The 18,316-nt window shown below is 31.4% G+C and overlaps 2 long non-coding RNA genes across 2 annotated transcripts; one reads left to right on the top strand and one right to left on the bottom strand.

The window, feature by feature from the left end:
- Positions 1-6,628: 6,628 nt before the first annotated feature.
- LOC127717746 (uncharacterized) lies at positions 6,629-16,138 on the top strand. Its single transcript, XR_007989331.1, has 4 exons — positions 6,629-7,206; positions 10,389-11,515; positions 12,235-12,999; positions 15,436-16,138. It is a non-coding gene; the product is annotated as an uncharacterized LOC127717746 (long non-coding RNA).
- Positions 12,033-17,496, bottom strand: LOC127717747 (uncharacterized). Its single transcript, XR_007989332.1, has 2 exons — positions 16,973-17,496; positions 12,033-12,594 (listed from the first exon to the last, which is right to left on the bottom strand). It is a non-coding gene; the product is annotated as an uncharacterized LOC127717747 (long non-coding RNA).
- Positions 17,497-18,316: the final 820 nt, after the last annotated feature.

The raw sequence follows: 18,316 nt of genomic DNA, 5'->3' as shown, positions 1-18,316 counted from the left end.
AGCTAATCATTGTATAATTATTTGTTAAAAATTCTCATTTTTTTTAAAAGAACCAATTGTTAATGTTTAACTCAATTGTTATGCAGCCATGTTTACATGTCGAGTTATATTTTAAGTTGCAATTCAACAACTCAGAAATCCAAGGTTCGTTCACAAATTATGACCTCCTTCAGTTTTTGCGCTTCGTAAATGACATCTGAACCACCAGAGCGTCAGATAATGTGCAGCATTGTTTCTGATTACTGTAACCATTCGCGTATGACGGTGCTGTCTGAAAAAAAATATATTTTGTTCATTGATTTCGTTTTCCCGGTTACAATGGGTACTATTTTACAACAAAAATTATATCTTTCATTTCAGTTTATTAAAGAAGACCAATTTGTACAGAGTTTCATCTCTAATGTAACATGTAGACACGGTGTTTTAGTGCACAACTTTGAGCATCTCACTACTCTGTCGTTATCAATGGCTGTTCATCTAGACAAATTTGTATGCCATCGTTTTAAGGAATCACATGAGGTTTATCATAGTATATCTGGAAAACAGGGCATCTTAAATGTGCGCCACTTTCTTGGATTGGTTCGACGTTTTTATAGACCTGCAATGTCCCCAAAAAGAGCACAAATGACGTACAAAAATAGACTACAGGTATATATTTCTTCAACATTTAAACAATTTTTTTCTGTCTACCAGAACACACTTGTACATTAATTGAGAAGGCTATAATTATTGTATATACAACTCTAATCCTTCTTTGAATATCTAATAGTATGTTCTTTTCTTTGTCCTTAAAACCCTAGTTTATATAACAATTCACATTTGATGAAGTAAAGGGGTTAGAGAATTTCTTGTATCAATGGTTTTTTAATTATGATGTCTTCAGAGGTAGACAAGAGACATTCATCAATGCGCTATTGTATGATACATAATCACCTGACAGAACGGTAGTCACTATTGGAGAATGATCTCCTGACCTTTGCGGAGTCCCTGAGTTCAACCTAGGATTTGTGGTGCGGTCCGTGTTGCTCAATATTTAGGTTTATGCGAAATATTTTGTCATAGTTTGTTATTTTGTTTGTCATTTTTTCTTGTTGACAATGGTGTTGTTTGTTTTTATTGGATTTATTTGTTGTCCTCTTGGCATCTTCCCTCGTTAATTTGGCAACCGTAAATAAATCTTTTTAATGATTTCATATTCCTAAAAAAATCAATCACCAAAAAAACACTTAGTTGAATACAACTCGTCTGTATATTCGTTAGAACCGTGTCGTCTTTTGTAAAGTGAAACGTGTGACATCATTTTATTTTCAGTGCTTGAACCCTGGAATAATTGACGAACACATACACAGACAAATTAACGGTAATCAAAACAATAGGGATAAGAGAACAGAGTACACACGTGACGATGTCACGATCATACTGAATGGTGAAACCTTTTTCCTGTGGCCACACGTAAGTTGTAAACAAATATCCTGACGTTTTACACAAAGATGTCATTTGAAATGTGCATCTGATAAAGTATACGTTATTTGGAGTTAATACAAGCATTTAATTTGTCGATATTGATGATAAAAATATAAAATGGGATCACCGGGTTCAGTTTGTCACTAGACAAAAGTACTTATTGATATGAGGAGTGAAAAAACACATAACAACATAGTAAGCGTAACGCTACTAAATTGCAGTTTTACATATATTTTTTTTTCATTTATCACTACGTCTCTAATGAATAAGACAGCACGTGGCCACGTATAAATTTTTGATTAATAGAACGGATATGATCATAATAATAGCATGTCATTGCTATTAAAAGTAAAAAATTGTATGTCTGCAGTTCTTTAACGTGCATTCTATACATCTTCAGATTTAGTTTTCGCAAACATTTAATTGATTGTATCATTGGAGGTATAAACGCTACATTTATTCAGTGTTTCTCTTCTCAGATACAATTTAAAGAGGCCTAAATGATTAAATTAAAAGATATATTTTATTGTCAAAGAAATTGTGCGTTCTTAGGAAGAAGAACATACAAGTGTAAACAGTTCATAAAATGTTAATAAAGAGATAAACTAATGATATTTAATGGCTGTTCGTCAAAATCATTATGTATCAGTCATCTTCGGTAATTAACGATTTTTTTCTTATTTCAAATTAACATAAATTATTCTTTTTTCCACTTTCTATTACATTTAACATCACATGTTTTGACAATCATTGCGTAAGGTTTACTGACATTATATTTGCATTAATGTACATACATGTCGGTTACAATATTGATACTGCATTGTTTATATATCTCCCGATATCTTTAAAATACGGAAGGATCATTTCATGAAAATGAGAATCACCAATACTTAAACAGCTGAATCGCTTCAATGAACTAGTTTACAGTGGCAAAAGAGGAATGATAGATATCAGGCTTATAGTTCAACACCCAAAACCCACCAAAACTGAATCGTCTTCCAAGTCTTAATATTTTCCATGTCATTCTAATAGCTTTGATGAGTAGTACATTTAAAAGGTCACACAACTCAAATGCTTTTCTTGCTGTACTTGACAGTTAAAAATGTAAGTTTTACTCATTATAATCTAGATCGCTTTCAGAGTTTAAATTCGCCATTAATTATATTTTCTATCTGTTTTTATTCAATTTCAATTGTCTTATTTGCAACACTTGTTTTGTTTCAGTCTATTAACTATATAAAACAAAACGACAATTTAGACACAGCAATACAACCACTACATCAATCACCTGAGGACACAACTATCAAACCATCACATCAACACAAATGTCCTCGGGTGTATGTACCAAGAAGTTGGCAAAGACCGTTTCTTCAACAGTTTTTGAAAGTGCAACGGATTCTTCACGGAGTATCTTCTAATATCGTATCTGCTATTTTACGAGGTATTGTAAATTTGATGCGTCCGAAGAACTCCTTTTGGTTAATTCTTATCAGACACGCGCATGAACAAAAGCTTAATTATAGTTTATCTTATTAGAAGTACATTACAGAAATTATGCAATATTTGAGAATCCGCCACATAATGAATGTTACAGTAATATAAGAGCATTATCTGTTCTGTTGAAATTATTAAACTTGGCGCATTTTCCAACTGGAAAGCCACCATCTAAAAAGCAACAGTATCTCTCTCTGAAATTATCATTGCTAAATAATTTCAAACAATTTTATTGAAATTCACGATCTTAAAAGTCTGTATTATTTTCAATCTACATTTATTCAAAGTTTATTTTCGGTAAGGGTAACATCTATTACCCCAATATGAATCTTATGTAAAATGACAAATAATTTAGTCTTTCAAAACTTAATAACTAGAATGTTGCAAAGGAAAGGATAAAGACACCAAAGGAATAGTTAGACTCATAAGTAGAAAACGAACTGACAAAATATTGCCAAAAACACACAAAAACGACAAAATAACAAACTTTTTAAAAGACTTTTATGAATTGATAGTAAATAAATACTAAAAAAGTACAAAAAAGTTAAGGGTCCGTGTGCTTGTTTTCGAGATATAAGCCATTGAAAATTTGGCAGGAAATTATTCTCTCTAGATTTTTCATTCATTTAACATTGACACTTTTTTTCTTTCAAAAACTATGAAAAATTAACAAGGATTTTATAAGATTTTCATAAATGGCATTTTAAACTATATGTAATACAATTATCGAAAGAAAATTAGGGGTTAGCGGGAAAAAATTTTTAATGGCGCTACATGGATAAAACCAGAGGATTCCGAAAATATGGCAAAAATTCAAAAACAAGAGGAGCGAACATCCTTAATACAAAAAAACACTCCACAAAACACAACACAGAAAACCAAAACAATGAGCAAGAGGAATAGTTACATTGTCTGCTATTGATCCGTATTTCTAGATTATTTTCCAACAGTTTTGCTTCCAATTTAAATAACTGAATGAAAGGGACATAGAAGTATAGACAAGAATTACTACAATAATCTTTGCACAGTAAGCATGCGTAAACAATATATATTTCAGGTTTCAGTATATACGATGACAAAACATATTGTCTAGTTGATCATCTTGAGTACATCATGCGGCGTTATGGACACCATCATAATAGTTATATGAACGAAACAGGTAACATCTTTGGTTATTCAGGGATATGGTCAAGATGGTGGTATTGTCATAACCCGTACTGTAAGGAAACTGCGACGAAAGACATTTTGAATGTGTTGATAAATGGTCCTGGCGGTCAAAGAATCGCAATATTGTTAACTAGACCAGTAGACCTAGAAGTAGGATTGTTTAATTTTTTTTTTTTTTTTTTTTGCCACCGAAAAATGCGAACATTTGATGTGTCTTCTAATTAACTTAACCATATACAAAAGATTGCATCGTCAAAACTAGTACTACACACAAATTAAGTTTCGCCTAGACTGTCTCAATCCAGCCAGACATTGTCAAACATGGTAAGGTCTACCCTATGCTGAAATGTTAGCAGGATATGTTTGCATCGATTGATTGACAACTTGCTTTCATCATGAATATTACCCAACCAAACTATTTTTTATGGAAATATGAAATAGCAAAATTATGTTTCTTTCTTTATATTATATATGATAGTATTTTGAACTTTGACAATTTAAATACGTCAACATTATTATGCTAATTTGATCAGAGAAGATATTAATGATAAATACAGCGACCCATAATTGTTAACTTCTATGTCATTTCGTCTCTAGTAGAGAGTTGTCTCATTGGCAATTACACCACATCTTCCTATATTTATATTTGAATTGCAGATTTAGAACAAATGATGTCTGATATAATAAATGGATACAAAATAGACAAAATCAAAGAACATAATAGAAAGACCAAACGTTCTAGTCATAACAACAATGACCATTTCAGTCAACATTCAGGTCAGCAAATGAATCATTTCTCCAGTCATGATTACAATTCCAAATACAGGACAAACAGGCCTTCTAGTTTTAATGATTTTGTTGACACTGGCAGTACCGGCTCAATTCTAAATTTTTCAAAGGTATGACATTAATTGCAAATAAGAGAAATCTGATAGCAGAAAAAGTAACAAGATGAACAATCACAAAAAAAAATACGAATAGTTAAAAAGTATATAGGCTAAGCAATAAATGAAACTGAATACCAAGGAAAGACTCATGTGTTCCACAACGTTTGTAGTTCCTACCTCATATATGTCAATCGTCCGAAAAATAATCAACAGATCTATAATAGATCACAAAAAAATAGACGGAACACGTTTCTTTACATCTCTGATCTATTTTTTTTTACTGGGCTTGATTATGAATTCACAAAAATAAATGAAACGAGAAGTTTTCAAACAAAGCATATATACATTTTATTATCGTATTATTATCGTTTCGCTCCATTTGGAGTTTTGCCATTGCCTTTACCTTACAATCTTATTTATTCTAAAAACACAGTTCATGAGTATTCAACCAATACATTTTATGTGTCAAATTAACAAAAATGTTAATATTTTTTTTAATGTTCGAGCCTGTTTAATTGGTGATCTGATTTACATGATTTATTTACATTTTTTTAATCTTCGAGACTGTTTAATTGGTGATCTAATTTACATGATTTATCTACATTCTTTTAATCTTTGAGCCTGTTTAATTGGTGATCTAATTTACATGATTTATTTACATTTTTTTAATCTTCGAGCCTGTTTAATTGGTGATCTAATTTACATGATTTATTTACATTTTTTTAATCTTCGAGCCTGTTTAATTGGTGATCTTATTTACATGATTTATCTATATTCTTTTAATCTTCGAGCCTGTTCAATTGGTGATCTGATTTACATGATTTATGTACAATCATGACATTTATAACTTTTAAACCAACAAAACTACATCTGATTCATTTACATTTAACTATATGGTTTAATGTGAGGAATCACAATTATAATACTGTTCGTGCCTTGACAAAAAGCAAACAAATGCCAATACACAATTTTGTTCTGATGCATATACAGTAGAAAATTGTCCGATTCTATATGGAGAATTTTTTGTTTAACGTTGCTAATTATAATATGACTTTTCCCAAGATTTTTACAACGAAGGATATGATGCAATTAGTAGAAAGAAAGTTTGAACATCGAATGATAAACCGCATAACAAGAGAACAATTTCTAGACATCTGCCCGTCTGTCATATACAGTTTGTTGCAGCGTTCAGAAATCAAAGACAAAGCTAAAATGATAAAAGATCATGTCCCTCCTTCAGCTCTTGAAAGTAAGTATTTATATTGACAGGTTTTGTTCAAGTATCACCAGGTATTCAGTATACCTTGTACGGAGTTATGAATAGACAGTAGTTACTGGTATAAATATGTCTCTCGCTGTTAAATAAAACGCAAGGCACGGCCTACAAAAGCTTTGAAAGAAATCAGGTCTTACCAAGAAACATAAACTATCAATTTTACAATTTACAAAATCACAAATTGGAAGTAAAATGTATGACCGCAATCTTTTTTTTTTCCAAGAAAAAGCATGTTACCAATTGTCAAATATAGGAAATTTTCAACCAAAACACCAACTATATCTTTAATGCGAATGGAAATCTTCTAATAAATCTCTATAGGCTCAATCAAATACCGCTTACAAATTATATGAGCTAGAATATTAACTACATGTATCACTAATTAGAAGTAGAAATTCAGTATAAGAAATGTTTGAAAAAGACTTACGTATGATAGCAGAAATAATATAGAATAAAAGCATTTGGCAGAATTGATCTAATCCGCTGGCCTTCTGGGTAATGTTGTCAAGAATTTATTGGAAAAAAAAGTAAAATCTGGTGCTCATAAAGTATGTCCAGTACCGGCTCCACTGGTGGTAGTCGTCGTGTTGTCATTCAGTAAATATCTGCTTATAAGTTCATGATGAGAAACAAAAAAATTAAAAATTCGTATTGAGACTATATTGAAAGCTAACTTTAGTTCATTGAAAATACAAAATATAAATGATTTAAATTTCCGAAATGCATACCTTAATGTATTTTATTGTAGTATATGGGTTAGGAACAGCGAGTGTTTTGGTTATTAGTTTAGCGTCACTTGTTGGTGCTGTATTCGTCAAACTATCACAGAAGGTTATAAAAGACTATCTGATGGGAATGTTACTCTCGCTGTCAGTCGGTTGCCTTGTTGGAGATGCTATTCTACACTTACTTTCTGAGGTAAATTGTTTGACTAATTATGTTGACAATGACATTACAGTCCTTGGATGGTGTAAACTTCCCACTAACACCATACACCATAACATCAATCACCATACATCATTACACCATTCACTATACACCATTACACCATACACCCTGTACCATTACACCATAGACGTAACACCTTTGCACCATACACCTTACACATTACACCATAATGCAATTTAATTTCAAAGAAAGCGCGTGACTACAAAATTATTTATTTATTTAAAAAAACGAATTTTGATCAAAATATTGTAAGTTAATGTATAAAATTAAAAAAACAGTTCTTTTCAATATTTTGCATAGTTTTAAATGTCGTACACCATTCATTCACACCATTACCGATCGCACGTTACACCATTACACCATTCCCCTCACACTTTACACCATAGCACCATACACTTTCTACCATTGCACCATATGCCATACACCTTTACACCATACACATTGTTTTGGGAAGTAAACACCATCCAAGGGATGTACAAACTCCTTTTTAAAGTTTGCTAAGGTAGGAAAAAAGCTGTTTCATTGAATACATTTATACATAGCAGAAAAAAAGATAGCTATTCAGAGATATGATGATACATTTGTAATTGCAATTTTAAGAAATTGAAAACAGATAAAGGTGACAGGATGAAAAAAAATTATGCACATCACAGAATATACATTATTTGTACTCGAAGTGTTGATAAAGCAGTTGATTTCAACTGTTCTATGCTTACTTTCTCCGGCAATTTGTTCATAACGTTGTTCTATCGTTTCTATAAATGGATGATTTGCATAAAAAAAGTATCACTCTACTGTTTAGTTAATTATGTGGAAAAAAACAAATTACAATTTGAATATACTGAACAGCTTTATTGCATAATTATATATAAATTACGATGCACTATTGTGAGATGTATTTTTATGCGTTTAGATGTAAATCACTTGACCTTGTATATTTATTTTTTTACACATTGATATATTTTCATAAAACCCCTGTTTTTCGGAAAATAAGTGAAACAAAAATTTCCGACCTCCAAGGTAAATTCAAAAAAGGAATGTCCATTAAAACTGACAATATTAAACGCTATCAATCAACGGAAAAAGTGAAAAACATATGCTATATCTCGACTAGGTACAAACAATTTTATAGTGGCTAAACCTCCTACTTGTATGACAGTTTTTATAGTTCTGTTATATTGATAAGATTGGGTGAACAACCCAAACAGACATGATAGGTTAATGTGACAATAATTGGGATCAAGCAACCAAAACTGAGCAAACATACATCACAGGCATACAACACAACTGACGAATAAACAAACAAACTTACAAATTAATATAACAAAGACGCCAACAAAAAAAGGTATAGTAGATAATAATTTTAAATTTGACAGTGACGTAAAAAAAATTTTTTTTCGTTGATAGTACATACCGACATACCGTATATAATATATACACGTTCTCCATAAAGTAACAGTTCAGAAAATATAGTTAAAAAATACAATAATAGTCCTAATCTGTTCTTTGAAAAATATAATTAAAAAATACTGTAATCGTCTTATTTCTTTAACCTGCATACTAGAAATTATATTTTGTCACATGCATATAACATGCTAAAGTTAAATTAGGATTAATGTTTTTTTTCAAGCATAATAGAATACATAAACAAAGATCATTTCTTTTTTTGCGTTTTCAATTATAACTTTTACATTTGGTGGTGTTATATAGTCAAAATTATTTATTTGTAATAATATTTCCCTTCTCTATTGGTACTGTACACGTATACCTGACAACAGAATTATTTTCATTTACCTGTGTTTAAAGTTATTGCAAATGGATGGTATTTTTGTTCGAGCATATTGTTTTTCTTTAATTGTTTAACATTTCTTACCGATATAACATGTTACTTTTATTATTCTTCCCTTAGTTTATTTATTTTGTATTCAAAATTATTTATTTTGTAAAAATATTTCCTTTCTCTATTGGTACTGTACAGGTATACCTAACAACAAAATTATTTTCATTTACCTGTGTTTAAAGTTATTGCAAATGGATGGTATTTTTGTTCGAGCATATTGTTTTTCTTTAATTGTTTAACATTTCTAACCGATATAACATGTTACTTTTATTATTCTTCCCTTAGTTTATTTATTTTGTATTTACATTGTGTCATAGGTCAAATTTATTTGTTCAGTGTATGTTCAATGGTGTTAATATGTCCTTTGATTGAGTTAAGCTATTTCAGTTGATATTTTATAGTGTGTCTTTCTATGTTGTGATGTTACAATATTGTTTCAGAAAAAGGGTGAAGGTTTGGTACCATTAAAACGTTTAAACCCGCTGCATTTGTTTGCACCTGTCCTAAGTCAGGAATCTGATGTTCAGTAGTTGTCGTTTGTTGATGGGGTTCATAAGTGTTTCTCGTTTCTCGTTTTTTATATAGATTAGACCGTCGGTTTTCCCGTTTGAATGGTTTTACACTAGTAATTTTTATGGGGCCCTTTATAGCTTACTGTTCGGTGTGAGCCAAGGCTCCGTGTTGAAGACCGTACTGTGACCTATAATGGTTTACTTTTATAAATTTTTACTTGGATGGAGAGTTGTCTCATTGGCACTCATACCACATCTTCTTATATCTATATATAGAATTAACATGTACAAATGGTTTATAAATTAAATTCCGATAAGAGACACATCCTTGGATCCCAAATTTTTGACTTTGGGGATTCCTAATGAAGGTAAATTGAGAAAAGCGCGTCGGATGCAAGGAACTTATAAAGAATTGATTTTAATATATTACCAATATGATACTGTTTAAATCGTAATCACCTGGTATGACTTATTAATATATTGTTCTCATTGTATGTTTTTTCCGTTGTTTTTCAAATATCCAGGACGTTATATGTTTATCTTTATATGGCTGATGCTGCCTGGCAACAAGTATGTAATTATATATGTTCGAATTATTCATGTAAAATATGCCGCTAGGGTTAATCATGTTTCAATAAACATGATAAATAGACTACGTTTCTGACGAGTAAAATATTGTAACTAAAATGGGTACTTTCTTACTCCCAGCTATTAATTCAATATTACCTGTCAATCCAGATGTTTTCTTTTAGCAAATAAATGTATTTTAACATTTAAATCATATCAATATTTTATTCCAGGTTTTAGAAGGAGAAAGCAACATGGAAAACACACGAGTTTCAGAGATATTGACAAAGCAATGCGCTCTCCTTGCCAGTATTTATGGATTTTTCTTACTGGAGCTGACGTTTTGTTTTCTGAAAAATAGCACACAAGAAAAGGTAGATAAAGTATATACAAATGCTTGTTTGGAATGTTGTTAAAACAACAATACGTGAAATGGATCTTAGTAACAAATATTACTTTGTTAATTATTGCAATTATTGCAAATAATGCATATTTTGATATTTTTTTTCTTTAGTGGAGTTTTTGTTGGTAGAGTTGTGTTGTATTATGACTGTTAAATTTATCTCCAACATTCTCTCACTGATTGTATAAATACCCGACAGCTTCAATATTCATATCTTTAAAAATTACTGTTACTGGAGAAAACAGTTACACACCCGTACATATATCAAAATATATATTTTTACTTATAGAACCTAGCGAAACGTGGAGTATACTTGATTTTCACTGCAAACAATAAAAAGCACACAATAGCACAGTATTGATAAAACATGAGTCCTTACAACGATCAATTTCATTCAAATATTCTGTCATTAATACTAAATTCAAAATTTTCCAAGGACTAAATGCCTCTTCGATATCGGGAAAATAATCACATATATATGTATGTGTTTTTATTCTTTCAATTAAAAGTATTCTTGATATTTTCGATCGGAGAACCAGCTCACGCTAAGTGATGCAGGCCAATTATAATGTTTTCTGTTTTTGAAATAAATCTTGAATAATATTACAATTTAATTATTGAAATTTCAACTCACTAAAGCAATTTGAAAAAATCTTAAGGTATATCTCGGATAAAGTGACTTATAGTAAAAAATATGACCTTATATGAATTCGGCTATTTTTTAAGGTCCCTTTTGGTCATATTGCTCTTTTCGATCTTAGGTCGTATACATTATTATCTTCCAAATGTTGGGTTGGAGCATTCCTGAAGAAGTTGAATCCAGAAATGCGTTTTGAACGCATGCAATTAAGAAAGTCTTACTTTCATTTAAACTGCTGATCATTCTTGGTTTACAGAAAGACGATAAGTACACATGTCAAAATGAAGAAAACGAAATTAAAGGTCAAAGAGGAAAAGGTATTTTTCTAGTGACAGAATACACTTTTACTTCTCTGATTAAAAAACGAATTGATATAAGTCAGATAAAGGCGCAAATTACGGACATTGATTGTTAAAATGCAAAAGTAAACTGTGAATAACTAAATTTAGTTCCGAAAATAACTTACAGAATAGTTATTTATACTTAAAAAGTTTGTGTTGTTGATACATTTTGATAGCCATTCCTAATTAGGAAAATCAGTCAAGACTTGAGAGAGATATAACCGAAATAAATTGTGTTTCTGATGGAGTTCGTCACTCAAATAAGTTCTGAATAGCTGTTATATTCCGTTTAGTATTTATAATATATTAATTTGTCTATGCCTGTGCTGTTGAGAGTGTTCTTTTATATCCGTTTTTCCTAAAATATGCACCATTATGTTTCGAGCGTCACTGGTGCGTCTTTTGTACACGAATCGCGAGTCACAATCTTAATACTGGTATCTGTGATAAGTTTATTTTCAAACTTTCATGTTTTCATTATTTTGTAGGAAAACCAATTTTCCATTTCTTTTATTCAAAATTAAGCACACAATAATGCATAACATGTTCAATATGATAAATTTAAACGTTATTTAGAATGTAAAATAAAAAATGAAAAAGTACAAGATTATAAAACTATCAGTCAGTACATAGAAAAACAAGTGATTTAAATGATAACATAATATGTCACTATAAGTTTTAGCATTCTATTTCAGATAAATCTGCCCTTGCTTGGATGGTGATAGTAGGGGACGCCATACATAATTTTGCAGATGGTCTAGCTATAGGGGCTGCCTTTAGTAAAGATATAACAGTTGGGTTATCCACTTCAATAGCTGTGTTTTGTCATGAATTACCACATGAATTAGGTGTGTTAATTTTATCATTCTATGAGAAAAAATGTTACCCGATTATAAGTAATGTTCCCGACGGTTTCCCCGGCCTAGTACCAATTTGTATCACAATTTTTAATGCTGGACGCTTGATTTCACATGGTATAGAAAAAAATTTCCAAATGATAATTGTGTCAAGATGATGGTTTTGAAAATATAACACTGAGCATAGGAAAATCGAACCTGTAAAAAAAAAATGTTTATAGATATATTCTGCATTTACAGAAAAAAGACTATGTTTAGAGCAACTGATTAGAACCCTAGAAATAGATTTTTCTCATTTCAGTTGTATAATATGTTATAAACGAAAACGGATTGGATTCTGAGTACTTTTGAACCATCTCAATAAAATGGCTTCTCAGAAATTAATTAAACATGTGTGATTAACTTATTCTTTCAGGAGATTTTGCGGCTTTAGTGTCTAGCGGTTTGTCAATCAAACGAGCAATGGTTTTGAATTTCATTTCCAGTCTGACAGCCTTTTTAGGGTTATATATAGGCATACTAGCCAGCTCAAATGATGTTGCTAGATCCTGGATATTTTCAGCTGGTGCAGGCATGTTCATTTATGTCGCCTTAGCAAACTTAGTAAGTAGTACAACTTTTGTTAGTATTTGGTGGCCGAGTGGTCTACATAATCCTTCTACAGTATCAATAACACGTCAACATCAAGGTTCCAAGTTCAAACCACGTACGTAGCTGGTGCATGCGACTCTAATCTGAAATGACTAAGATTGCCAGTTTTCCTGCCGAAGGTAGGTGGTTTTCCCCGGACATTCTGGTTTCCTTCAACAATAAAAACTGACCTCCACGATATAGCTATGGATACCGAATGTGTCGTTAAAAACCAACAGCCAACCAAACGAAAACAATTAATAAAAAGAACTGTTTAAAGGACTATATTGGTTTTATTTTGGATGGAGTGGTAACTTAGTTTAACAAATTTTCTAATTGAAATACGTCTTCTATACGATAAAGATGCGGTAAACGAAAATGTTTTAATATTTAATGACGTAAATCATTTTGAGGGGACAGAAAAATATCCAGCATCTCTTTTCTTATGCCCGATTAAACAAGACTTTAAATCCGATAATATCCGTTTTGTGGTTTCGCATGGTGAGAGAAGCATGCATATCAGGAAATGCTTACCCTGTCGATTCACGCGATCAGTTTTTGTTTGTTACCTCGATTTTCCTATTCTAAAGTCAATTACGAGATATGAACATCGATGAATTACTGTCGCCGTAATTTATCCCTCCAGTATGAGACTGTTAAAAGTTGATATTGCAAAATATGGAATGTACATATCAGCAACAGAATTAATAATATAAGTAGGCAAACAATTAGTGGACAAATGAATTCTTCTTTGATGTGTCATGCCATAGCCTTGGCATGGATAAGATGGTTACTTCAATTGAAATTCATTTACCCTCTGGTTACTAGCTAATCATAAAGGTATTAAATCGTCACGTAGTGTGCAAAAGAAAATTTGTATCATGTATACGCACCTGGCATAATATGCATTTATTAAAAGTGTTGTAATGTTTTAGAAGCAGTAAACATTGTAAGGGAAAATGATAATTAATGTAAGAAAATAAAAGGGTAGAATTTGCATCTAATTAAAGTAATAAATGCTATTCTTGCTTTCACCGAGATGGTTAATAAATAAAGGCAACAGTAGTATACCGCTGTTCGAAACTCATAAATCGATAGAGATAAAAACAAATCCGTGTCACAAACTAAAACTGAGGGAAACGCATCAAATATAAGAGGAGAACAACGACACAACAAAAACACAACATTAAAATGTAACACACACAGAAACGAACTATAATATAACAATGGCCATTTTCCTGACTTGGTACAGGACATTTTAAGAAACAAATAGTGGATTGAACCTGGTTTTGTGGCATGCCAAACCTCCCGCTTTAATGGCAACGTCAAACACAACACCAAAAGGACAACATGACATGACAGGACCACAATACAAATAAATGGGAGAACATATAGGACAAAGAAACATTTTTAACATGGTTAAACATTTTTCATTTATTTGATTTATTTGGTCCTTTTTTCATTGATGTATAGTATTAAAATGTTAGTCTTTAATTAGTAAATATTCTGTGTGTGCTAGAATTTTAAATTTTTCCTTGATAAAATCTTTCAAGTTGATATTAAAGCCTTAGACATAAGAGAAGTTCCTTGCATGTGTACTCTATCATGATTTGAGAAAGTAACTGGTCATTAAAAAATAAATTTTGTGACACGACACCTTTGTAGCTTTCATATTTGCTAAATCCTTTTCATTGTCGAAAATAGTTCTAAAACATAAATGGATAACATAAACTACGAATCAACAGGTGAGTAAAGAAATGAAAATTACCTTATAAACAAAGTTGCTCTTTAAACGCATTAAACTCTTCAAATACAGTACTTGCATTTGTATTCTTGTACAATACTCGTCAAATTTTCAAAAGAAAATATTTTGAGTAATCTGGAAACGTCGACTGTGATTTTCGCAATGTCGTAGCAGATGCTACCAACTGTCAACCGTATACCTGACGGTATATATCATTTTACAAAAGTGGAGCAAATGTGTATAACGTTAGTAGTTAAAACCGTAATCAACAGCAAATTGGTTATACGTGCTATTATGAGTAATCTGTCAAACTTGGGCAAATATTCCGGATTTCTAAAAACCTAACGTATGTCAATAAAATAAAACTGAAAAAAAAAATAAACAAAGCATTTCTTTATTTCATTCACTTCTTAAAAGTTATAATTTTCTTTAAATTGCTTAAATATTCTACATGTTTTAAATAAACTCATCATACATTGTAGATACAAGGATTAAACTTTTGTACACCAATCAAATCAAATTTTTATTCCTCTATAGTTTTAATGAAATATAATCATAAAATGTTTTTCAACAGATATTCTAAAATTTCTGGAAAATCGTGAAAATGGTGCATATAAATGAACACCATCAATTCCTTTCGTAATGCTTTGTTTTTCTCTTTTCAGATTCCAGAAGTGCTTAGTTATTTCAAAAGAATACCAAATTTGTGTATGTTTCTGTCATTGAATTTCGGACTATTATTCGGCTACGTCTCAATGTTGTTGTTGGCTATATTTGAGGCAGATTTTAAATTACCCTAAAGCTGTGTGAAAACAAAACTGTTGAAAAACAATAAGTAAATCATCGTCCACAAAACAAATACTCATTGAATGTAATAAAAAGCCCTTTCTTTTGTGGTAAATGTGTCTATGCATTGTGTTTACATTACTATAAAAACGTTTAAAATAACAAATCAAATAAATTATCTCACTTTATCTTTATTATTTATGCCTATAAATTCGAGGCGTCATAACGTTTATATTAGCAAAAGATCTTTCAAATATTCGTTTGTGATCCAACTTCTCTTATACATGTTTAGTTTTGAAATTTGGTTCCTAAGCGGCTTTGACTATTGCAAACATGATAAACTTTGCGTGTAACAATCCAATTTCAAAAAGATTTTGTGCATCTAGTGTCTAATCATATATCTATTTCTATAAGACATTTGAATAAAAACCGGAGGATACCAATGCAACATTAAAAACTCATAAGTCGAGAAAAAATGACAACACCATGGGAATATGATAAACTTTCAAAAAGATTTTGTGTACCTAGGGTCTAATCATATATGTTTTCTGTTCGTGTAATTACATGTCGTATTTCATTTCTCTTTCTATAAGGTATTTGAAAAAAAACCGGAGGATACAAATGCAACATTAAAAACTCATAAGTCGAGAAAAATGACAACATCATTATGATCATGGGAATATGATAAGTAGACTTTAGTATGTGACCACCCCATGAATAAAACTTTTCAGATTATGTCGAAGTCTAGAATTAAGTGTAGATAAAATTAAGAGCAATACAGATAGAGGCCTGGTTTTTTAACGTCTAGTTGTGAATTAAATTCATTTCTGGACGAGAACATGTTGATGTGATATGAAAATGAAATACGCTTAGCAGAAGTTTTAACGTGCTATTTCACGTCGTAACAGTGCGCAGAGGGACATGTGACCCTATCGGACACATCAATGATGACTTCTAAATGCCGCGTGCTTAGAAGAAAAACAGCAAATACCAGTTTTAAAGCCGTTTGGTTTGTCCCGGCCAGGAATCAATCATAAGACGTCCCGCACTCTAGGCGAGAATGCTACAACGAGTCCACGAGGCGGTTGAGCCAAGATAAATGTTGCATATACCTTATTCAACTACATATATAACTTTACATGAATTACGAAATTACGAATTACATATGACGATACGGTAAACGTAAACCTTTGCCCGATCAAATCAACTGTTTGATCATCAGATACTTTAATCTGGAGTAGGTACGGAGGGTAAAGAAGCTTTTCAAAGTATAATGCCTAGCAATAAGTGGTTGTGTTTTGAAATTGCCTTGTCTAACATTTGGAGGATATAACCAGTCAGAATTACAGTACATTGTGTTGATCGTTTGTACCACAAATTCGTCATCCGTGGAAAAATGGGGATTAAATAACTCACCTTTAGATATGGGTATTTATTCCACTGTATTGTTGTAAGGCATATGTTATGCCAAAAGTACCATCTTATTCAACATTGTTCAATATACACTCCTTTAAACCATTTGATCTTTGTTGACTCGCTTTGCAATACTAAGGTGTTTGGATATTCCCGTCATGAATATATGCATAAAATATTTGCCAATAAACAATCTGCTTCATTCAGTGACTCATATAGTTTTTAGTCTTAGACGGATAATTGTCTCATTGTAATCAAGCATCCAAATATTTCATTTTAAGACTTAAAAAGTATGAATTTAATTTAAACGGAGAGGTTCAAACCCAAGTATGACAGAGGAACCGACATATGGGAAAATACAAATCAAAGATTATTTTTTGAAAAATTAAATACTCATACCTCAAGAAATCAACACGAACGAAAAGGTTTCTGATGAATATTACAAACAGCTAAATAAGACGATGACTTTGATTCATTTGCGAGGGGATTTTTATTCATTGTACAAACTCTAAATTAGAAATGAGGAAGCCTTATAGCTTAAGAGCATCCAGTGACTGAAAAAAGAACGGATTTAATTAATATTAGGTATATAAAAGCGGCTTCTTCCCTCGCAAAGAATGATAAGTTGAAAGTGAAATATCAGTGTTTAAACCAATTTTAAGTAAAATATAACTACCGGTATCAATTTGTTAAGCTTAAGAAATTAATTGTAATAAAAAGATTTGAAAAAGTTAAAGGTTACACAAATTACTCACTCAGAAATTTGCTCTTTCTACTAGCTCTACATTTTCAATGAAAATGTATGTTCCTCCTGGTAGGGGACACCTAATTATTTGATCTCTAAATCTAATTTACGGGAATTAACAAATAAACTACTTCATACTTTATCCTGTGTATGCTAAACGTCCAATGGAAAAAAGTTATTTGCGCCGCAGGTCGAACGGAATGATAGATTGGGAATTTGCCTGCCACTGTGAATTGAGGCCCAAGGTTCGTTGGATAGGAACATAGTTTTCACCTTGCAATAAGTTGTTACAAGGGTTCTATAACGTGCTGAGAGCGTATAACACTCCTCATACAACCTGTCGAATTTAACGTCTCAGTTTCGATCGAACATGGCTGCGTATTTATACATCACACACAGCCAAAGGATACACACCCTTAAGTCAAGGGTTTACTGTAAGATTGGAACAGACCAGGAATGACAATGTGTATATGATCAAGGCACACATTAGGGTATACTTAGATGAGACAGCAATCTAACAACACAGATAAACCAAAACATATATATCAATGTACAGTCTTCAACAATAAACAGATGCATACATACGATGTCAAGCTCTATAA

This window comes from Mytilus californianus, unplaced genomic scaffold, assembly GCF_021869535.1.
Source record: "Mytilus californianus isolate M0D057914Y unplaced genomic scaffold, xbMytCali1.0.p SCAF_10, whole genome shotgun sequence".
Lineage (NCBI taxonomy): Eukaryota > Metazoa > Mollusca > Bivalvia > Mytilida > Mytilidae > Mytilus > Mytilus californianus.
Note: the sequence above shows the minus strand (reverse complement) of the source record. Positions and strands in the feature narration are given on the sequence as shown.